General features: G+C 39.0%; 1 protein-coding gene across 2 annotated transcripts in view; it reads right to left on the reverse strand.

Moving 5' to 3' along the window:
- The window catches only part of ptprea (protein tyrosine phosphatase receptor type Ea), a 154,662-nt gene extending 135,518 nt beyond the window's left edge, over positions 1-19,144 (reverse strand). For both annotated transcript variants that reach the window (XM_063002897.1, XM_063002896.1), the window contains exon 1: positions 19,043-19,144. The gene's annotated coding sequence lies outside the window, so the exon portion shown is untranslated. The remainder of the gene's footprint in view (positions 1-19,042) is intronic.
- Positions 19,145-25,682: the final 6,538 nt, after the last annotated feature.

Consider the following 25,682-nt stretch of genomic DNA (forward strand, 5'->3'; position numbering starts at 1 on the left):
ACAAATGCCACTCAAAACTTTACTGTGCAAAAAAAAAAGCCTTATGTTAACCATGTCCAGAAGCGGCGTCGACTTCTCTGGGCTCTGAGGCATCTAGGATGGACCATCACACAGTTGAAACCGTGGTCAGATGAATCAGCATTGATTCAGGTCTTTTTTGGAAAAAATGGACGCTGTGTGCTCCGGACCAAAGACGAAAAGGACCATCCAGTCTGTTATCAGCAACAAAAGCCAGTCATTTTAAGGTTTTCGAACACACCCAATGTGTGTTAATCTGTGATCAAAGCATACTTTCTGATTACTGGACGCTGTTGGCTTTATATTTTTGATTGGTGCCCTACCTTCCTCTCAGCATTGACACTGAGGTGCTGAAAATCCCAACAACACTGTTGCAAATAATATCTGTTCTTGACGGGATCTCTTTTAATTGATAAATGGTAAGCAATGGTGACAATGTGATCAACAGATGGACTACAGTCAGTAATGTATCTCCCATAATATTAATCTGTATGGTAGGTATAGCTCAGTGAATGTACATACATGATAGGTGTACCTAATTGTACACTAGGAAAAAAAAACATTTTAAAAGCTGTTTAATATCATAATGAATATGTTTATTTATAGGTACGGTATTCATTTTTACAGCATTTTTTCCATTTTTGCAGGATAAAAATAGTGTAGCCAAAGAGCATACTGAGATTATACTCTTTAGAGCTTGTTTCCAATAATCAGAAGGGTAGCGAATCCTATTTTATTGTAAGCCTGTGAGTTGAAAATAAAGCCTATCAGGCAAATACATGTTTTATTCATTGCATAATACCATGAAATAGCCTGATTTGTACTAATAAGGAAGAGCCGTTGTCTGTTCCTCTTTCATTTCTTTCCTGTCTCTTTCTATCTACATCCTCATATTCTGTACTCGGATTATTTCACCACACAGGAATCTTCAGAGGAGGACACACAGGAAACAATGTCATTAAATGAACCCATTTCCATCTTAGTTTGCAACCAGTATATTGCTAAACATCCTAACCTAGACTTGCAATGACTAAACAAAATCTGAATTACAGGTAAAATGTGAGACATGAGAAGAGGCGTGTACACAGAGAGAGACTCCTTTAAAAAATCTTGAATAGAATAGCAGTAAAAAAAAAAAAAATTAAAAAAAACATAAATCAGGACAAGATTTCAAGAACGTAAGAGACAAAAGGGCACTTAAATGCTTGTTTACATTAACAAATAAAAATAATGCAAAAAATAATTTAAAGAAGGAAGAAGAAAATACAGTATATATATGCTGATATGAAGTGACCCCATATTTTCAGCTTTAGAGTGTTTCTCTTGGAATTTGTGCAAACAGTTAAGAGTATTTGTAAGATTGGACATTTCGAAGGGCTGTTCTTAGATCAAAATGTTCATTAGTTAAACCTATTTTTCCCATAAGAAATCATGTAAATAGAATTAATCCGTGCCAGACCTCCCAAACCCCCCCCCCCCTACCTAACCTTTCTAATGTCTTAAAAGGTATATTTTGTTATAAATACAAGGGTATTTTCCCTTCAATCTTAAATTATAGAATAGACATTCCTGTAATAAACAATAATAAACAACAATGCACAGTAGTGGTAGTACTGTATTGTACATAAAACACATCACATTTCAGTACAGTACATGTGCTGTACCATACACCATAATACATTTCCTTCTTTTTTAATAAAATGTATCTAGCAAAAACAACAATAACTCTCATATTTCTCTATTATTTCCTTCTTCATTTCAATAGTATTGTATTTTGTACGTGTAACTGCACGAAAGAAAGAATACTTTACTGAGCCGAATTCCTTCTTCTCTCTCACTCACTGTCGCCTCTGTCTGATACACAGTGACATCCACTGGCAAGTGTAATTATACAACACAACTATGCTTTCTCTGCACCTTATTTGGGGCCGTTTTAATATTGAATTTTACAAAATATATAAAAACACCGTCCGCTGTCCAAATGTTCGCTTACTGTGTGTAAGTATATATATATATATATATATATATATATATATATATATATATATATATATAGAGAGAGAGAGAGAGAGAGAGAGAGAGAGAGAGAGAGAGAGAGAGAGAGAGAGAGAGATGGTTGGAGTCACATGTTTCACGAATTTCGGTTCGTAATCCGAAATTTGTTCGTACGTCAAGTTGAAAAAGATCGTTCGTAACCTGAAATGTCCGTATGGTAAACCGTTCGTAACTCGTAACTCTACAGTATTTGCAATATACTACAGTCAAGCCAAATAGTCTGCACACCCCTTTGACCTCCTCCACGTTTAATTACGTTACAGACTCATTCTATAATAGATTGAGTTCTTTTCTGCCTCAAACATCTACACACAATCACCAATAATTATGAAGTGAAAACATGGTTTAGAAAATATGCAATTTTATTTTACTGACAAATATGGTTTATTTAGGGGTTACATACTGTATCTGTACACACCCTTAGCCTAATACTTGGTTGATGCACCTTACAGCAATTACAGCTTCAAGGGGTCTTGGGAAAAGCTAAGTACACCAAGATTCGTGAAGAAAACCTGCTCCAGAGTGCTCTGGACCTCAGACTGGGGTGAAGGTTTACCTTCCAACATGACAACCACAGTCAAGCACACAGCCAAGGGAACAAAGGAGTGACTTTGAAGAAAGTCTGTGAAAGTCCTTGAGTGGCCCAGTCAAAGCCCAGACCCGAATCCAATCGAACATCTGTGGAAGGAGCTGAAAATGTGTACTGTGTACCGACGCTCCCCATCCAACCTGACAAAGCTTGCAGGGATATGCTAAGATGAATGGGCAAAAATGTCTGGAAACAAGTGCACCAAGCTTGTAGCTTCTTTCCCAAGATGGCTTGAAGCTGTAATTGCTGCCAAAGGTGCATCAACCAAGTATTAGGCTAAGGGTGTGTACAGATATGTAACCTCTAAATAAAGGATTTTTGTCAGTAAAATAAAATTGCATATTTTCTAAACCCTGTTTTCACTTCATAATTACTGGTGATTGTGTGTAGATGTTTGGGGCAAAAAATGAACTCACTCTACAGTATTATAGAATGAGTCTATAACGTAATAAAACGTGGAGAAACATTAGTGCCATTTACTGTGTGCCAGGTCCTTCATGCTCAATGATTGCTATTGAAAAAACTATAACAATTCTACTGTAGATAATTTGAGAGCACCTTGTATGTATTATTAACTATGGATAACAATATTAATAATCTTAATTAAAAATGCATTTAAAAATGTATCCATGGGTGTGTTTTTTCATGGGTGAGTCTTTGTACCCTCACTTACAGGGGATGGTGCATTTGTAAAACATACCAAATTACAATTACTGGACCCAAAATATATAATCCTTATAGTATTTAAAATTTTTAATAAATTAGCACAAATGTCTAAAAACCTTGTGACAAAAAATTAACTCAATCTATTACAGAATGAGTCTGTAATGTAATAAAACATGGAGAAGGTGAAAGGTGTGCAGACTTTCCGGCACACCACTGCTGAGCTTTCACCTACTGTTCTCCTACACATACAGTCTTCCAACAGGGTTTTAGCAGATCTGTGTTCCTAGATTGTTGTCTGTTTGTACTAGAGTAATGTGTAATGAGGAAAGCACAAAGCAATTCTGGAAGTCACTCTGGATTAGGTGTGAGGAAAGATGTTTTATGGGATGGGGACTGCCAACTGAATCTAAAAGAGTGAAGCAATGCAACTGAAATAAATGCAAGCAGACACACATATATACACACTCATACATACACAGGCTAAAATAAATAGCAAAATAAAGCAATAACTGGTTGTCAGCCATGTTAACAACAAACCCCAACACATATTTTATCAGTACAGTAATAGAAATACCTGCCAGTAATGCAAAGTAATAAAAATATTAGTGCCAAGTTAATAAGAGATGTTCAGGAGATGTGGGCAGTAGAATATACATAATGTTATGTCCCTGCTAGACTGAGAATAGTCCACCAACCAAAAATATATCCAGCCAACAGCGCCCCCTGGGAAGTGTCCTGTGACCACTGATGAAGGTCTAGAAGATGACCAACTCAAACAGCAGCAATAGATGAGCGATCGTCCCTGACTTTACATCTACAAGGTGGACCAACTAGGTAGGAGTGTCTAATAGAGTGGACAGTGAGTGGACTCGGTATTTTAAAAGCTCCAGCAGCATTGCTGTGTCTGATCCACTCATACCAGCACAACACACACTAACACACCACCACCATGTCATTGTCACTGCAGTGCTGAGACTGCATAAATAATACCTGCTCTGTGGTGGTCCTGTGTGGGTCCTGACCATTAAGAAACAGCATGAAAGGGGGCTAACAAAGCATGCAGAGAAACAGATGGACTACAGTTTGAACAACTTGGATAGAATTCTCATCCCTGCCTGACCATACAAATGCTCTTTTGACTGATTGGGCACAAATTCACAGACACATTCCATAATCTTGTGTAAAGCCTTCCCAGAGGAGTGGCTGGCGGGTTTATTGTAGTTGCTTAAGAAGAAGTCTTGGAGGTGCAAATTATTTTTATAATTTGAATAGCAGCCCAGAAAAAAGTGCTTTTGCAGTGGCAAAGTGCAAGTCTGGATAAATATAACGTTTCCTGCTTATATATTGATGCACTTTCCACACTTGAGCTCCAGACTAATGATGTTTTAGTGAAGACTCTTACCATAACAGATATTCCATTATTTATAAAAAATATACTCATTTAATGAAATCAATTAAATTAAAGTTGGATGCTGGAAGTACCGTAATAGAATTTCCCTTATTTATGGCACATCTGAGACCTATTATTTACAACCCCTTTTGGAAACCTGAGTGTGTGTCTGTAAGAGATAAACCAAAGCTGAACTGAAAGATGAAAGAAGGATGAGGTAAATACTAAAAATAATCAGGAAACAAGAAGGATTTAATATGTATGGATCTTAGGTTAAAGTCTCACCAGTATTAAAAACCTCACATTAAACTGAACTCTGCCTTAGCCAAAAACGTCAGGAGGGAGTTTATAGCATGTCATTTAAACGCCAATCTCCACTCTTTATGCAACCCATGTCCATACACAATGGCAAGTCTAGGCTGACCCAGATAAAAATGCAGTCACAGAGACTTCCTTGAACTCCCACAAAGTGTCACGTACTGTGTAATACCTAATTATTTGAGCTTCCTTCAAAAAATATACAGACATTCACATGCACAGGCATAAATAACATCCCAAGACGTCCTACACCCACTGAGGGTCACTTTCCTGGAAAATGCTTGTCCATTTAGTCTGTACTCAATAATGCAAAACCCACCTACACACACATGCGCAGTCTCAACAACCCACTGAGATCATCCTGCTATCCAATTTCAAAGGTACACAAGCCTGCAGCATTCTCTTCTGTCAGAGGTTAAAGTAGCACCACACTGTAGCGAATAAGTGGATCTCATTGTCTGGTTAAGAATCCTCTTCATGGTCTGGAATGGATCTTCAGAAGTATTGTATCGTAACTGTTTTCAAAGTGACACTTGCATCTTAACAATACCCTTTGAAAATTTGAACCCAGCTGTTTTTCACATGTGCTATGCAACTTCGTTACATCCAGCCATAAACCACTACAAAATGCAGCAGATGACTAACAACATATCCATTTCAAATAATCACCAGATGTTGTTAACCTGAACCGTATAAACTCCCCAAAGGTGTCTGAAAGCATTATCTTTTTGAGCCAGCTATTTGTGAGCGTTGGATCTATGACGGGAAGAAAGGTTGACGTGCATAACAAAGGCACATAAAAACAATGTGAGGAGATTCATTCACTCCATGTTGTTTCTGGGCAGCCACTTCATATGACATCATCGGCCCTTCCCAGTCATCTTTGATTCAAAACATATCGCCTTCCCTTCCACAGTGCAATGGTCTTCCACACTGTATTAATGATCTTTTATTTTCCAGCTGTAACTGCTTGTTTTTATATGTTTAGGAAGATCACTTCATTACAGAGAGAAGTTTTTAAAAATAAAATCTCTCTGAGCTAAAATATAAAGAAAAAAATAACCTCCGACCTTTAGGCTTTACAAATTAAACAACTCCATTAAATGTACAAGTAATGCATTTACATATTTACACACTGCAGTGCATTATGCATTATGTTCTAAAACTGGGGTGGCAGTATGTCAACAAATTCTGGGATTTATACCTCCTTGCCTTACAAATAACATTTAAATAGTTGTTGTTTTCACACTTAAATAACTTACATCCAAGTAAATTACTTAGTCTGTCCCAGTTGAAGCATATACGAAACATATATTAGTAGCAGGCAACATAATTGCACAAGTACCTACCTAAGAAGGACAGAAAAAACAACAGGGTGTACATACTACCCCCCGTCTGCCACCCCTGTGCTTCAAACACCAACACCTGAACAAGAGCTTCACTGATTTAGTAAGAAAAGCCATGGGTTGATGTGTGCATCGCACTGCATATTCTAAATGAGCAAATGACACTGTTAATGCCGTTGACAAGTTTTGTCATTGCTAGAGTGGGTCTTAATTAACATGAAGACTAAATACAGACCCAGACTTGGCATCAGGATTTAAGACTGAAACACTCTTACTGAGCTACAGTGGTGTTCAAAAAAATAGCAGTGATTTTTTAAAAAGCGAATAAAGCACAAAATCATTATAATAACTTTTATTTCCATAAATGCAAATGCACTGAAAATGCTACACTTTCAATTCTAAATCAAAACATTAACAAAATGTAGCCAGTTTGTGTTAATCCTTTACAGAAAGTTAAGAAAAATGAATATTAGGCTGTTCAAAAAAATAGCAGTGCCAGCATTTTTCTATAAAAACTCAAAAAAATTATCTATAAACTGAAAAAAATGTTTGAGGTTTCACTTTACTTTAAATTACTGAACTAATATTTAGTGGCATAACAATTGTTTCCGAGATCTGTGTTGCATGGAGTCGACCAACTTCTGGCACCTCTGAACAGGTATTCCAGTCCAATCCAGTGATTAGACTACATTCCACAGTTCTTCTGCATTTTTGGGTTTTGCCTCACAAAAAGGGGGGGGGGGGGGGGGGGGGTTAGCAGTAAATAAAATAAATAAACTTAAAAAGAGCCTCACAGTAAAGATAAACCGGAGCAGCGCGCGCGTGTGTGTGTGTGTGTGTGTGTGTGTGTGTGTGTGCCTTTAGAAGAGACGCTTTGTTCACAGTATCGCTATAAGTGATTCATTGATTCATGAGTTGATTCGTTTTTATGTGAAGCGTAAGTTTCTCTTCTCAGTTATCTCTCCGTGTTTACTGTTATTAATTAAATGTCGTGGTTTTAAATAAACACCAGCTACTACAGAACATTTTGTGTGACTCTCTTATATTAAAAAGCTTAATTAAAAAGCTTAATTAAACTGCTATTACCACAGATCTGTAACCGAGTCAGACTCGTTCCGTCTAAGGAGCTAAAAGTTTTCTAAAATTTCAGCAGATGATCCTAAACTAACGAATTTGGTAATGAATAAACTTTTGCCTCTGATTGGCTCTGTAACGTTTTCTGTTCTCATCTACATCACAAGTAAGAACCGCTTACGATTTACCAAAGTGAACCAGGAGTTTATATAACGTGCTGATAGAATCGACTCAGATGTGACCGGGTTGAATTATCTTTTTAAAGTAAATATTACAATCAGCAAAATTACATCGTATGTATGATGCACAACGTTAATGATGTTATTTTAGGTCATGAAGAGCTTTCACGATGGTTTCTGTATGATTGTTGATGAATGGTGATGTGATGGTTGGTGCTTCGTAGCTCAAAGTCTGTATCAATCCACTGAGCTGTTAACTTAACATGGTCTTTATATATCACACGATCGGATCGGCTACTTTTAGGAAATATCGGCCGATCGCCGATAGCATATTTTGATTAAAAATCGGCCGATACCGATTCGTAGCCGATCGATCGTCCCATCTCTAGTTTTGGGTCATTGTCATGTTGAAACACCCATTTTAAGCACATTTCTTCTTCGACATAGGGCAACATGATCTCCTCAAGTATTCTGATATATTTAAATTGATCCATGATCCCTCGTCTGTGATAAATAGGTGTAACACCATGGTATGAAAAACATCCCCATATCATCATTTTGTACCACCATGCTTTACTGTCTTCACAGTGAACTTTGGCTTGAATTCAGAGCTCGAGGGTCGTCTGACATACTGTCTACGGCCACTAGACCCAAAAAGAACAATTTTGCTTTCACCAGTCCACAAAATGTTGAGCCATTTCTCTTTGGACCAGTCAATGTGTTCATTGGGAAATTTGAACCCATTCAGGACACGTCTTTTTCTTAACAACGGGACTTTGCAAGGAGTTCTTGCTGGTAAATTGGCTTCACTTAATCATCTTCTGTACTCACTGGTAACTTCAGATGTTCCTTGATCTTTCTGGAGGTGATCATAGGCTAAACCTTTGCCATTTTGGCTATTCTTCGATCCTATCAAACAGTAGTTCAACGCTTCCTTCCGCATCTTTCAGGTTTAGGTTGTCACTTCAAGGCATTTGAGATCACTTTAGATGAGCAGCCTGTAATTTGCTGCACTTCTCTGTATGTTTTTACCTCTACAATCAACTTTTTAATCAAAGTACACTTCATCAGAACAATGTCTGGAACAACCCATTTTACCCAGCATTTCAGAAGGAAATGAGCTATGACCAACCTGTGCAACGTTTGCCACCCTCCTACATTAAATAAGGGCCAAAATTGACACCCGTTCTTCTGCAGAATGAATGACTTCACCAATTGAACTCCTCACTGCTATTATTTTGAACAAGCCCCTTTCAATCAATGCTTCGATTACTCAGATTACACATACACACTGCTATTATACTAACAAAATAATCATACACACTGATATTACACAAACACAGTAATCATACACACTGCAATTACACATACACTGCCATTTCACAAACACAATAGTCATAAACATTATAATGTTTTATAGCAGAATGCAACTTCAGATTCACTTCAACCTTTTTTCTCTTGAGCAGGAAATGTGGGGTCCATACCAAAAAACATCTACTGCCCTACACATCACACACACATGTGATCTAAGTTCGTTAGATACTTCCCACAACTTTCACAACAACAGAGAGGAAAACAGACTTCCTGTTAGCACAACTATGTAACATAGACAAGAAGCTTTTGGGGGAGAACTAAAGAAGCTGAGATGTATTCTCTTTCACTGACAAAAATCTTAAAAATGTAATGAAGATAACTGCACAAAGAAGCTCAAATATTAGTTTTGAGTTCTACAATTACTGACTGTAGTCCATATATTTCTCTGCATTCTTTGTTAGCCCCCTTTCATGCTGTTCTTCAATGGTCCGGACCCCCACAGGACCACCACAGAGCAGGTATTATTTAGGTGGTGGATCATTCTCAGCACTGCAGTGACACTGGCATGGTGGTGGTGTGTTAGTGTGTGTTATGCTGGTATGAGTGGATCAGACAAAGCAGTACTGCTGGAGTTTTTAAACACGTCACTGTCACTGCTGGACTGAGAATAGTCCACCAACCAAAAATATAACCAGCCAACAGTGCCCCGTTGGCAGCGTCATGTGACGTCTGATGAAGATCTAAAAAAATGACGAACTCAAACAGCAGCAATAGATGAGCGATCGTCTCTGACTTTACATCTACAAGGTGGACCAACTAGGTAGGAGTGTCTAATAGAGTGGACAGTGAGTGGACACGATATTCAAAAACTCCAGCAGTGCTGCTGTGTCTTATCCACTTATACCAGCACAACACACACTAACACACCACCACCATGTCAGTGTCACTGCGAATGATCCACCACCCAAATAAGTCCTGACCATTGAAGAACAGCATGAAACAAAGCTAACAAAGCATGCAGAGTAACAGATGGACTACAGTCAGTAATTGTAGAACTACAAAGTGCTTTTTATATGGTAAGTGGAGCTGATAAAATGGACAGTGAGTGTAGAAACAAGGAGGTGGTTTTAATGTTATGGCTGATTGGTGTATATTACCTAGTGCTGATCATAATGATTAAAGAGATATAAATGTAACTTATCCAATCCAACTACTACTACTTTTTTTTCTAAACATGCCAATAGGTTTAAAAGCACACACACATACACTAATGACACATTCAGATAGAAGTAAGAACAACTATTGTTACTATAGATACTATACTAAAGTATCCTTATGTAAAACCTGTCCAAATAAATAATCTGCTATCATTCTAGTCAGTGTGTTTACACACTCCTCATGTTGCAGGTGTTTCTGAAAAGCTGTATGCTATCTGAAAGTGAGTCCAGCTAAAATAGCAAGGTTGTTACTCAGCTGTTCAAACACAAGCATTATAATGGCAAGCATATGGCTTACACCATGAGACCATGCCCTGCCTCACCTACAGCTCCACCCATGCTTACAGCAGTGTCCACTTTTAACCACCATTACTGAATTGAGCTAAACAGTGACACTTTTAGTTCTGTGGGTAGTTACGTAAGGCTTTTTGTATAAAGACTTTTTTGTAATACTTTAAGGACACATAATGAGACACACTTTATGTAAGAGTTAGTGCAAAACAACACTGGGTGCTGCTACACTGCTTGCACATGACTTAACACTGAATAACTGAATTAATCACTACACAGCAGTTCCTTAGTTAAGGGAACAGGTCTGTGACCCAAACAAAATGAACAGTTAAGTGGGGGGTTAATTCTGGCTTCCTGTTCAAAGACAGGAAGTGACCAGCTGACCATTATGTCCCCAGTGGTTTTTACATTGTGGTTTCCTGTGTTTCAAAATAGCAGAGGACCATATGGCAAAGAATTACTGTACACATCAATGCTAAAAAAGACTCGACAACAAGACAACAATTCAACAAGGCTAGGCACAGCCCTTGATCTCTAGACCTGATCTGATTGCAATGTATAACATCTAACAGAATTATTAAATATGCCAAAAGAAATATAGGCCAACACTGAAGAACACATCTGGCAGATTTAGAGCATGTCAGTAGGAATTTGTATGTGGGGGTAAGGGCAAATATCACAGTTAAGAAATGCTGCTTAGAGGATGGGCCTTTTATTTGTGATAGTGACATCAGTAAAACACACAAAGTGCCTTGTTTTCACTTTATAAATTACATTTTAATTTGTATTTTAACTGTGTAAATGGGTGTGCAAACCTTTGCACTAGATCACTGGTTTATGCTTACCAATAACTAGGACCCTACTAATTTCACAGATCTCATTTTTTTTTAATTCACCAATTTTTAAAGAAAAGTGCCACATTTCACGTTAGTCATTAAATAACACTCATAAATTAAATGACGATCAATGGACACTACAATACACAGCACTGCCTACCTTAATAGCTCACGCTAAATACTCATCCGTGTTTTCACACCCCCTCTGCGTCCACAGAATTGGTTGGGAGTTTTACAAACTCAGTTACCCGAGTTATACCGAGTTTTTAGCAGCTTTAGACTTCGACATTTTGTCTAACCGATTGCTAATGTTACAGAGCATCTATAAAGTTTGCTGAGTTTAGAGCACAAACTACAGAGAGATGATCACGTGTGTAGAGAAGCAAACTTTATGGAATCCCCAAAGGGACAAAACACACTAAATACATAAACACATACATCAAACATTGTCAGCAAACTACCACAGAACAGTTTGTTACACTAGCTTAATTATGATGCCATATGATATATGCTACACGAGTGACACATACCTTACATTTAAAATTTTACAGCAAATTGCATATTACACGAGAAACTGCTCATTTCACAGGAGACGGCTTATTTCATGAATTAGGTAGGGCCTTACCAATAAGGCACTATTGAAAGCCAGTGGTGGTGGAAAATGTATAGCTTAAATTTGTGAAAGAACATGACTATATTTTAACTCGTCACCACTCCCAAAAACATGCAGAAAATTGATTGGGTACTCCAACATTTCCATTCTCTTCTAAAATGATTTTTTGTGGATGCTCGAGTGGCAAAGTGGTAAATTATCCTAGCCTACTAAGGCTCTAATCCAGGGCTTGAATCCCCAGTGGTACTATCAGGCAGTCAGTGTCTACATACAGAGATTGATTGGCTATGTCGGGAAAAGGTGGGAGGGTGGTAAATGGTGGTTTGGCAATGGATTGGTGTCCCGTCTTAAAGGTTGACGTTTTTCTTTCCAGGCAGCAAAGGATCAACAGGGAGGAGAGAAAAGCTATCCATTTTACCATGACCGCTTAAGCCAATTACACTTCTGGCTATGGCACTGCAAAACTTGCACTAGATATTAGGACTAATGCCTTACTGGGAGCTCACTTGGGAGCACTGTGAGATACTGCTATCAAATTTCCCAGCTCTATTTCAGCATAATGAAATGACCAATAAATCCACTGAACACCTACCTTATACAGCAATATATTTTACACAGTGTTTGAACAAAATGTATTGGTGCTGTAGTGTCCATCCATATTAAACACACATAACAAAAACTATTCTGAATCAGTTTTGCTAAAATTATAGCACAATGTAAATAAGGAAAACTGTACCGTCACTAATATCAGCTGCACTGTATTTGGCTTTGTGAATTCTCCATGCATTAACCAGACTTCTGAAGAAAAATCAATAACATCCCAGTTACATCCCAAGGAAAAACATAGACAGTGAGGCACCAAGAGAGGATGATTTCATACAAGCGCACTGATTGTAAATATTGATCAGTGTCTCTAAAAGACAAGCAGCTTCCCCCCATCTTTCTTAATGCCAGGCCATCCCATGTTGTCAAACCAGAAAATACATGAACATTTTCACTGCTGGAGTGAGAAACCCAACAGGGAGGCTTCACAGTATGAAACTCGTGATCTTAAATACATGAGGTCGCTATACACTTTCTCAGAAGTATGTCAGAGAGCAGCCTGAAACAAATGTCAAAACGCCTAATGCCAAGTTCACACTACACGGCTTTCCAAGTCGTCAGGTCGCTGTACAGTTCACACTACACAACTGGATCTCTTGCAATCGGGAGTCTTTCACACTACACGACTATAGTTCTATAGTGAGTTGGAGGAAATAAATATTTTTTGCAATGCATATTATGTTTTGTCGAAAACGATAAGGTCAGAAATACTGTATAAAACTTGTGTGTATGACGATGTATTCTGATATAAACTATATTACGCCCCTGTCCCACCTTTTTACAACTCCTCCTCTGCGCTTCCCCTCACACCGTATCTTGCGTTCTCATTGGCTGTTTGACATAGCACTCGGATCCAGATATTTGACAAGCTAGAAATCTCTCTCCCGCCACTTGGATTGAGTTGTTGAGTAGTTCACACATAGCAATTGAGAGCCGAGTTTCGATCATCGAGTGAACGCTGAGTTGCTTCCGAGCCAGCAAATCTAGCGCCGACTAGTCGGCGAGCGAAACTCTGGGCAAAAATCATGTAGTAGCTTTTATCGGATAGTAGTGTAAATGTTTGTGCTGGGCATAAGACAAAAGCTAGATAGTAAAAAAAACAACATAGAAACGAGATCCCAATATTTTCCTAAACTCTATTAATCCAAAGAATCATCCAACTTGGTTTTGTTGGTGGATTAATGCCTGAGAATGGTATATGATATTTCCTCAGAATGGATCTGTAAGGTAAGTGCAAAACATACCAGCAAAATTAAAAACACACCAGCAAATTTAAAACAGGCAAGCAAATGTAAAACACGCCAGCTAATTCAAAAGTCCACCAGCACTAATAAAAACAAACCAGCAAATTCCAAAAGCTTACATATTATTTGTTTATTTCTACGCTACATTTCCAATATATGTTTTGTGTATATTATATTAACTCATGACTTGACACAGACTCTAGCCTTAAGACTTGTGACTTGACTCAGACTCTAGCCTAAAGACTTGTGACTTGACTCAGACTCTAGCCTAAAGACTTGTGACTTGACTCAGACTCTAGCCTAAAGACTTGTGACTTGACTCAGACTCTAGCCTAAATACTTGTGACTTGACTCAGACTCTAGCCTAAAGACTTGTGACTTGACTTACACTCTAGCCTAAAGACTTGTGACTTGACTCAGACTCTAGCCTATAGACTCGTGATTTGACTCGGACTCTAGCCTAAAGACTTGTGATTTGACTTACACTCTAGCCTAAAGACTTGTGACTTGACTCAGACTCTAGACTAAATACTTGTGACTTGACTCGGACTCTGGTTTAAAAACTTGTGATTTGACTCGGACTCTAGCCTAAAGACTCGTGACTTGACTTGGACTCTAGCCTAAAGACTCGTGACTTGACTCGGACTCTAGCCTAAAGACTTGTGACTTGACTTACACTCTAGTCTAAAGACTCGTGACTTGACTCAGACTCTAGCCTAGACTCGTGATTTGACTCGGACTCTAGCCTAAAGACTTGTCTTACACTCTAGCCTAAAGTCTTGTGACTTGACTCAGACTCTAGCCTAAATACTTGTGACTTGACTCGGACTCTGGTTTAAAAACTTGTGATTTGACTCGGATTCTAGCCTAAAGACTCGTGACTTGACTCGGACTCTAGCCTAAAGACTTGTGACTTGACTCGGACTCTAGCCTAAAGACTCGTGACTTAACTCGGACTCTAGCCTAAAGACTCGTGACTTGACTCGGACTCTAGCCTAAAGACTCGTGGCTTGACTCGGACTCTAGCCTAAAGACTCGTGACTTGACTCGAACTCTAGCCTAAAGACTCATGACCTGACTTGGACTCTAGCCTAAAGACTTGTGATTTGACTCGGACTCTTGCCTAAAGACTCGTGACTTGGACTCTAGCCTAAAGACTCATGACTTGACTTGGACTCTAGCCTAAAGACTCGTGACTTGACTTGGACTCGTATTTTGTGACTTGTAAACATCTCTGCTACATAGTATTCCAATATAGTGACAGTTGGTATTGTAATAGTTTGATACACAATTCAGTACAGTAGTATACAGTTGTAACAATGTTTATCTGCCTCAAACGCTCACTTAGCCAAGCAGCTCCAGTTATGGCTCCAGTCACCCCCAGTTATATTGAAGAAAAGTGCAAACTTTTGGCACTTTTTGCCAGAAAAGTTATTTTTTTAAGCCGTCCTAAGCCTGTACACCCAAATGGCCTATATGGTAACTTAATACGGTTTGTATGGCCGCTCGGCTAGCACACAACTGCTGAGTGTTTCACCCCACAAGTTCGAATCTCAGCAGAGCCACAGACCTGGCTTGGCGTTCACACAAACACAACTGGCTGTGTTGGATGGAGGTAAGGTTTGACGGGGTCTTTTCTGCTCGTAATATATACAGAGACTGGTTCGAGTGCCTACACAAGTTGGGGGATTGGGGTCACATAAAGCGTGTGAGTGTTTAGGACACAGAGTGTTTAGGAGAGCATGGGTTTTCTTTGGCTTTTTTTTTTTTAAACCCAAAGTAATTTGGTGAACTCAGAACAAGAATCAGTTCACCTCTAAACTGCCTTTAAACTAATTAATTTCTCTGTTTTCCAGCAGGGTAAAATACACTTCAAACAGAATGCCTGAACACCTCAGAGCGGGCGCAGCACAGCAGGACTTATCAAGCAATTACTAAATTAAGGACATATGCTTTACTCAAATTCAGAATTACATAATTAAATATTGCAAATCTACACATGAAAAAGCGTTTCGATAACATTTCGTAAAGAAATGTTAACATACATTATTAACAAACAAGTACACCGATCAGCCATAGCATTAAAACCACCTCCTTGTTTCTACACTCACTGTCCATTTTATCAGCTCCATTTACCATATAGAAGCACTTTGTATTTCTACAATTACTGACTGTAGTCCATCTGTTTCTCTGTATTTCTCTGTATGCTTTGTTAGCCCCCACATGGTGGTGGTGTGTTAGTGTGTGTTGTGCTGGTATGAGTAGATCAGACATATCAGTGCTGCTGGAGTTTTTAAACACCTCACTGTCACTGCTGGACTGAGAATAGTCCACCAACCAAAATTATATTCACTGCTGTGACCACTGATGAAGGTCTAGAAGATGACCAACTCAAACAGCAGGAATAGATGAGCGATCGTCTCTGACTTTACATCTACAAGGTGGACCAACTAGGTAGGAGTGTCTAATAGAGTGGACAGTGAGTGGACACGGTGTTTAAAAACTCCAGCAGCACTGCTGTGTCTGATCCACTCATACCAGCACAACACACACTAATGATCCACCACCTAAATAATACCTGCTCTGTGGTGGTCCTGTGGGGGTCCTGACCATTGAAGAACAGGGTGAAAGCAGGTTAAAAAAACTGATAAAATGGACAGTGAGTGTAGAAACAAGGAGGTGGTTTTAATGTTATGGCTGATCAGTGTATAAACAATTTTCCCCATCATTCTACACTGCTACATCTGCCACACTGATGAAGGGAAAGCACGTTTAGAGCTTTCTGAAAATTACATACAAATTTAAAAACTGAAATTTCTTATACATTAAAGTATTCAGGCACGTTATCCAATACTTTGAGAAAGCTCATTTGGAAGCAATTTTCAGGATAGATCCTCTTAAGTTCTGCCAAATGCTGTAAATGTAAATGTATCTTGTACCTGGACACTACCAGCATTACCTCACATTTCAGATTTGAAGAATTGTATTTTGCACCAGTGAAAAACAGACAAGCAAACTTTAAATGTACAGACATTGTAATTATTATAGGTGAACAGCCATACTATATACAACAAAATTTAAAAAATTATGTAAATAAGGTTTTTTTATGTAAGATTTTTAATCAAACTGTTAAACTCTCTGATTTTGTAATGAAACACATTACATGTAAGACTTGCACTGGTAATTAGGGTCAAATTTACACCTAACAACACTTTAATGTGTTTTTAAAATGAATAATACTGATGATGCAGGTATAATGCATAATAATGAGGTATCATGCAAATGTTTGTGCACACCCCAGGTTAAATTCCATGTTTGCTAAAATTTTACGCAAAAACAACATGTATGGCAGCCCAACACATGCAGGGCAGTACAGCATGACCAGAAATATAAACCATAAATCTAATCTACACTCTATATATGCTAAACTGTATAGTTATGCTTTTGTTTGTTAAATAATAATATTTTTGAGTGTGAATTAGGTTCCTGTTGTTGCTGTGATTACAAAGAACAGAGTAAAGATGCTCAGACTACCCTGAATATGCATTTATATGAGAAGTAAAGTACACACTGAGTAAAGCATTTTCTAAATGATAAGGTCCTGAAACACCAAAATCAATAAGAAGGAATCTAAATATATAGAGACATGAGAGCTTATTTCCTTTTTATTATAAATAATTCAGGTTGTGCTGATGGAATGCATGATCTAAGCAGCTAGGCAAGTGCTTCAAATCTAAGAGGCAGTTCAAACAAGATCCAAAAATGGAAAGAATACTTTTTTTCTATATACTGCATGTCTGAGGTTTTTAAGTGTTCAATAATTCTATTACGGTTTTGATTTCAAACTGATGTCAGTACTGAGTAATGAAACTGGAGGACAGTTATGATTCATTCAAACGGGATAACACAATAACTTTGGAGATATGCAAATAAGGAAGTGTCCACAAATGCATTGTTGGCATATCAAATTTATTAGTCATTATTAATCACATTCTGACATTCAGTCAGATTGTCTAAATACTTTCTGAATTCAATGTTGATAGGATAATATCTATATAATAAAATAGATTAAATCTATATTAAAAGTTTTTGATTTCATGTTTTCCGTTCACATTTTAGTTACTTGAGTAAGGTTTTGGCTACTCTATGAACAACTGCAAACTGTACACATGGCATTCAAAATCCAGATTAAGTAAATTAATAACAGCATTTATTCTGATATTTGGATATTCATGGCTTCTATCTATTTCAAGTTACCATATGCTTTTTTCATTTAGAAATATGAAAACTAGCAAAAACCATGGTTCAGAGTAATTGTATAAACACAAAACATATACACTACACAAATTAGATGAATACCATTTTAAAATGTTAAGTTCATCATCATAAGCTAATAGGTGTCCAAACCATTTTAGCCCAAACGTTTAAAAATTATGGGAAGACATTATGGGAAAAGCATTAACATTTGACCTACTGTACAGTCTAATTCACTTAAACTACTGCACTAACTAGATTCTACCTGACTTTTTATTGGTATATACCATTATATAGAAAGAAAGCTTACATGTCCAACATTGTATCCAATATCATCTTACATTAACCTGCTCTCTGTGTCACGTGGGTTTACTCCGGGTGCTCCGGTTTCCTCCCACAGTCCAAAGACATGCAACTGAGGTAAATTGGAGATACTAAATTGTCCATGACTGTGTTCGATATAACCTTGTGTAAACTGATGAACCTTGTGTAATGAGTAACTACCGTTTGTCATGAATGTAACCAAAGTATAAAACATGATGTTAAAATCCTAATAAACAAACAAACAAACAAACATTGACCTGACTATGTTTATCTCAAGCATGTTGTATACAATTTGGCACATTTAAACCTAAAGAAAAGACTGTTTAAAACGTCTAAGTGAAACTAACCCACTAACCCACATTCCCATTGAGTCTGGAGTGGCTGAAGTGGTGGTTACTACAGTCATTCCATCTTCTGTACATGGAGAGTAAAGAAACACAATAATGCCGGTAGATAGAGTCGATATTGGGGATTCCAGAGACAAGGGTCTGCTCTTCACCTCCAACGCCGGTTTGGTATACAAGCCAAAACAAAATAAAACACTACTGACGGAGCCAAACCTGCATACTAGCAAATAAAACAGCCTGTCAAAATACAGTAGTGCGGTTTAGGACACTGCAGCGTATTTACATTCACTAAACCCGCTCCATAAAACCGTGCACCTTATAATAACGCCATAAATAAACAACAAATAAATCATTAACAGCTTACCGTACAGACGGAGTCTTCCGGTTAATGAAATGCGTGCGCTGTGATTGCAGCAGTCAGCTAAAGCTGGTAGCGGATTTGAACCGGAGTTGGTGTTGGAGGAGAGAGAGCTGAACAGAGTCCTTGTTCTTGCTGGTGGGCAGATTGACGCCTCTGTTATCAGAATTTCGGCGTGGTTTTAGAAGGAGAAAACAGGAATACCGGAGCCCTCTGCTGGTCATCAGGGGAAAGATTTGCGCACAAACAGACCTCAGCTTCATCCTCTGAAATGCATTCATTCCTTTTTCCGAAAACCGCTTCATCCTGGTCAGGGTCACCTTAGTCCTGGCGTCAAACTAAACCACTGCAGAAATGTTCACAAGTCACACAATTCGAGTCCGAGTCGAGTCACGAGTCTTTAGGCTGGAGTCCGAGTCGAGTCACGAGTCTTTAGGCTAGAGTCCGAGTCAAGTCACGAGTCAATATAATATACACAAAACATAAATTGGAAATGTAGCATAGAAATAAACAAATAATATGTACATTCAGATAAAAAAAAACAACAACAACAGATTAGCGACTGTATTTTGCTGTTTTACTTAGTGTCTTCACTTTCCTAGGTACAAGTTAAAAGTTTAAACATACATTTTGTTTTCATTGCAAATCACGGCACAGTGGCCAAAATCCAAAACACAGCAAAAAAAATCCATCATACTGCTTACCTTAGTTTATGTTGTTCCAGATGCTATTAAATTTATAAGCATGTGTTGTGCCATTAGGAATATAATCTGTTATTTTGTAAATATGCTCCAACCTCCAAACTTTTCCTGGCTGTGAAGTAAAACAGTAAAACTCGTTAGAAAGCCAATCAAGTGTTCAAAATCATTGACAATCATCTGTGTGATGCTGCAAACTAAATACATGCAAATAACAGCATTTCTTACTAAAAATTACAATCAGAAGGTCTGATTGGTTCAGAAAGCGGTTCTTACAATCATTAGCGCCAATTCTGTAGGAGTGTTCCATTCACATTATACAGTGGGGTCAAAAAGTATTTAGTCAGCCACTGCAAGTTCTCCTACTTAGAAAGATGAGAGAGGTCTGTAATTTTCATCATAGGTACACTTCAACTATGAGAGACAAAATGAGAAAAAAAAAGCAAGATTTCTGGCTCTCACAGACCTGTAACTTCTTCTTTAAGAAGCTCTTCTGTCCTCCACTCGTTACCTGTATTAATGGCACCTGTTTGACCTCGTTATCTGTATAAAAGACACCTGTCCACAGCCTCAAACAGTCAGACTCCAAACTCAACCATGGCCAAGACCAAAGAGTTGTCGAAGGACACCAGGAAGAAAATTATAGACCTGCACCAGGCTGGGAAGAGTGAATCTACAATAGGCAAGCAGGTTGGTGTGAATAAATCAACTGTGGGAGCAATTGTAAGAAAATGGAAGACATACAAGACCATTGATAATCTCCCTTGGGGTCAAGATCTCATCCCGTGGGGTCAAAATGATCATGAGAACGGTGAGCAAAAATCCCAGAACTACACGGAGGGACCTGATGAATGACCTGCAGAGAGCTGGGACCAAAGTACCAAGGCTACCATCAGTAACACACTACGTCGAGAGGGACTCAAATCCTGCAGTGCCAGGCGTGTCCCCCTGCTTAAGCCAGTACATGTCCAGGCCCGTCTGAAGTTTGCCAGAGAGCTTATGGATGATCCAGAAGAGGATTGGGAGAATATCATGTGGTCAGATGAAAGCAAAATTGAACTTTTTGGTAAAAACTCAACTCGTCGTGTTTGGAGGAAGAAGAATGCTGAGTTGCATCCCAAGAACACCATACCTACTGTGAAGCAGGGGGGTTTAAACATCATGCTTTGGGGCTGTTTTTCTGCAAAGGGGACAGGACGACTGATCCGTGTTAAGGGAAGAATGAACGGGGCCATGTATCGTGAGATTTTAAGCCAAAACCTCCTTCCATCAGTGAGAGCAGTGAAGATGGAACGTGGCTGGGTCTTCCAGCATGACAATGATCCCAAACACACCGCTCGGGCAACAAAGGAGTGGCTCCGTAAAAAGCATTTCAAGGTCCTGGAGTGGCCTAACCAGTCTCCAGACCTCAACCCCATAGAAAATTTGTGGAGTCTGTGTTGCCCAGCAACAGCCCCAAAACATCACTGCTCTAGAGGAGATCTGCATGGAGGAATGGGCCAAAATACCAGCTACAGTGTGTGCAAAGCTGGTGAAGACTTACAGGAAACGTTTGACCTCTGTCATTGCCAACAAAGGTCATGTTACAAAGTATTGAGTTGAACTTTTGTTATTGACCAAATACTTATTTTCCACCATAATTTACAAATAAATTCTTTAAAAATCCTACAATGTGATTTCCTGGATTTTTTTTTTCTCATTTTGTCTCTCATAGTTGAAGTGTACCTATGATGAAAATTACAGACCTCTCTCATCTTTCTAAGTAGGAGAACCTGCACAATCAGTGGCTGACTAAATACTTTTTGGCCCCACTGTATGTTACTGTGAAGTGCACTACGTATATACACTCCTGATCAAAATCTTAAGACCAGTTAAAAAATTGCAAGAATTTGCATTTTGCACTATTGGATCTTAAGAAGGTTCCAAGTAGAGCTTCACAATGCTAAAAGAAGAAATGGGTGCAAGAGACAAAAACTTTTAAGCAGCCAATTTATTGAAAACTGCATTTACACTCAAACATGCTTTTTTCAGCTGATCAAAAGTTTAAGACCACAGCCTTTAAAAGCCAAAATGTGCGCAGAAATTTGGATTCCATGTCATTTTCTGTCAAGTATTTACACTGTCAAGACCTCCTGATGGCAAAAGCAAAAAAGCTCACTGACTTTGAACGTGGTAGGATTGTTGAGCTTCATAAGCAAGGCCTCTCACAACGTGCCATCGCTGCTGAGATTGGATGCAGTAAGACAGTCATTTTGCATTTATTAAAAGACCCTGAGGGTTATGGAACAAAAAAGTCAAGTGGTAGACCCAAAAACATTTCACCAGCGCTAAGCCGCAGGATCCGATTGGCTGTCCGTCAAGACACGGGACAATCCTCGACCCAAATTAAGGCCATTACTGGTGCTGACTGCAGTTCAATAACCATCAGACGGCATCTGCGAGGGAAGGGCTTCAGAAACAAAAAACGTCTTCAAAGGCCACGTCTTCTTCAACGCCACAAAATTGCCCATTTGGACTTTGCAAGGGAGCCCCAAACATGGGACATTGAATGGTGGAAGAAAGTTTTATTCTCTGATGAGAAAAAATTTTACCTTGACGGTCCTGATGGCTTCCAACGTTACTGGCATGACAAGGAGATCCCACCTGAGATGTTTTCTACGCGGCACAGTGGGGGGGCGCCATCATGATTTGGGGTGCTTTTTCCTTCAATGGAACAATGGAGCTTCAGGTTGTGCAGGGGCATCAAACAGTAGCTGGCTTTGTGGAGATGTTGCAGCGGGCATCCCTCATGACTGAGGGCCCTCGTCTGTGTGGTAACGACTGGGTTTTTCAACAGGACAATGCTGTAGTTCACAATGCCCGCCTGACAAAGGACTTCTTCCAAGAGAATAACGTCACTCTTTTGGACCATCCTGCGTGTTCCCCTGATCTAAATCTGAATGAGAACATTTGGGGATGGATGGCAAGGGAAGTTTACAAAAATGGACATCAGTTCCAGACAGTGGATGGCCTTTGTGAAGGCATCTTCAACACTTGGAGCAACGTTCCCACTAGCCTCCTGAAAACACTTGCATCAAGCATGCCTAAACGATTGTTTGAAGTGATCAACAAGAATGGTGGAGCTACTCATTACTGAGTCCTTTTTTTGACACTTTGATTTCTGTTTTGAGGGGGTTTTCGGGGTTTTTTGAGCTATGGTCTTAAACTTTTGATCAGCTGATGAACAGCCTATTTCAGTTAAATTGTTGTTTTCAATAAATTGCCTGCTCAAAAGTTTTTGTCTCTTGCACCCATTTCTTCTTTTAGCATTGTGAAGCTCTACTTAGAACCTTCTTAAGATCCAGTAGTGCAAAATGCAAATTCTTGCAATTTTTTAACTGGTCTTAAGATTTTCATCAGGAGTGTATATATATATATATATATATATATATATATATATATATATATATATATATATATATATATATATATATATATATATATATATATAATTGTCACACGTAACTAATGTTGCTGACTTTTGTTGTCCACAAGTCACTGTATGCGAGTCACGAGTCGAGTCCGAGTCATTTGAAACGAGTCCGAGTCGAGTACAAAGTCGCTGTGTGTGCAACTTATGTGCGACTCGGACTCGAATGCAGACTTGAGTCCCCATCTCTGAACCACTGAGGGCAAGGTGGCAACACACCCAGGATCTCAGGGCAAACACATTCAGTTACTCTAAGAGGGGATTTAGAGCAGCCAATTGTTTTTGGGAGGTGTTAGGAAACAAAAATACCTGTGGCACATTTTAGGCTACTAACTAAAATAAAGAAACTGAACACAACATAGCTTCATCCTGGTGGGTTTGAGGTTTACTGCATGTTCCTGGGAGCTGGCGAAGGCATCTAGAAGAAATCTAGACAGACATTGAAGAGTCAAACCTTCAGGAAAACATTGTCAAAAGCAGGTTATCAGGTCCCATACACCTCTCTAGATGCACCAATACCCCAACCCAGGATTTTATAGATCCCTAACTGAATCTTAACCCTAAAGATTTCTAACACTCAGGGGGTTTCTAATACTCAGTTGTACTGATTTCAAACCAAACATAAAGCTTTACCCAGTAGGCACAGGACCACAGTTGGCTAACTGTGGACAAAAAGGGTTTAGAATTCATGCCAATGTATTCAGCTTATAAAGCACATACAAGGCCTCCTGGTCACATTTAGTCCTGAGCCCACCTAATACGACTCACCCTGGAACCAAAGCTGGAATCTCGTATACATCGTATCGAGTCTCAGCTCTGCCTGCCGGCCACACGAACAACCTGTTCATTGGCATGTTGTTCAGATAGGGGTGGGATATTAAAAAGCCGGATAAGGACACTCATAACTAATGCAATTACGACCTCTGCTGGCTGACTGATGGCTCCTGCACAGAGACGGGAAAAGAGTGCTGTCGGGTGTGTCTCTCCGTACACAGAGCTGATCCGCATTGCACTCGTTAAAGTGTAGGTGACAAAATGCATATGGCTGCTGCCCACGTGTCGGAGGGGGCATGGGTTAGCTTCGTTCTCCTCAATCAGAGCAGGGATCGGCATTGGTGGAGAGGAAGCATGACGCAATCGGGCAATTGGACGCGCTAAAAGGGAGTCAAAAAACACTTACTCCCATTTAGGGGCAAAGCAGAGAAGCCGATTCATTTTAGGACATTTTTAGAAGCAAAAGAAAACCAGAATACCTGGAAGTAACACATGTGGAAAAAGCTAGGATCAAACCCAGGTGCCCAAGGTCACAGAACTACACAGCTGGTAGAGAGAGTGGGTGCCACACAACAGGTTTGATCCTTACCTTCATATCTGTGATTCTTCACAAAGTGGATAGCTTGCTCTAAAAGCTAAAAGTAAAAGTAGAAAATGTGTGGATTTGTGCACCTCCACCCTGTCTGCAGTATATTCAGCCTCATGCACAGTGTTTTTATGTAGCACTGGACCCACTGTTACCTTGTACAGTGTTCCTCCATTTTTTGTTGGTAGCAATAAACTTATTAGAGTTATTTACAACACCACACACATGCTTGTCTGATAATATATCTGGTTTACACACCTCATCAGTTTTCCTGCTATGGGGCTGGTTCATCTCCATGGTGATTTATGGCATCATTAATATGCCCTCTGGCAGGACTTTGGACCAGTAGATGCAGATCTGGGAAATGGAGCTGAAAATAGTATCAATGATTAATGTCCAGTACAATCACAATTGCAGACATAAAAGTGTAGACTCATCTGGACAATCATATGACGGTGGCACAGTTCTATGATCCTTGGCACCTGGGTGTGATCCTAGCTTTTTATGTATATGGATTATTTCCAGGTATGCTGGTGTCCTTTCACGTTTAAAAACTGTCCATAAGTGGATTGGTTGCTCTGCATTGCCCCTAGATGTGAGTGAGTGAGTGTTTTTTGCCTTGCAATGGTGTTCATGTTTGTTGCCTGTCAAGGGTGTATACTCACTTTGTCCCAAATCTTATCTGGTGGGCTCTTGGCCAAATGTAACTGAAATGTGATCAGGAGGCCTTGCAAGTGCTTCTTTGGCTGAATACATTTGCCTGAATGTTTATGCTTGCCCAGTATTGATTTTCCATATCATTATTCAAAAAATCTGTCAGGGATCTACAACCCCAAATCAGAAAAAGTTGGGACAGTATGGAAAATGCAATGTTTATAAAATAAAAATAAAATAGCAGTGTTTCTTACATTTACTTTGACTTTTATTTGATTGCAGACAGGATGAACCTGAAATATCTCATGTTTTATCTTCTCAACTTCATTTCATTTATTAATAAACCTCTATTCCTGCATTTCAAGCCTGCAACACATTTCAAAAAAAGTTGGGACGGGGGGAATTTAGGGCTAGTAATGAGTTAAAAAACAAAATAATGATGCAATTTTAAACAGGTGACGTCAA

Source organism: Trichomycterus rosablanca, chromosome 10 (assembly GCF_030014385.1).
Source record: "Trichomycterus rosablanca isolate fTriRos1 chromosome 10, fTriRos1.hap1, whole genome shotgun sequence".
Taxonomy (NCBI): Eukaryota; Metazoa; Chordata; class Actinopteri; order Siluriformes; family Trichomycteridae; genus Trichomycterus; species Trichomycterus rosablanca.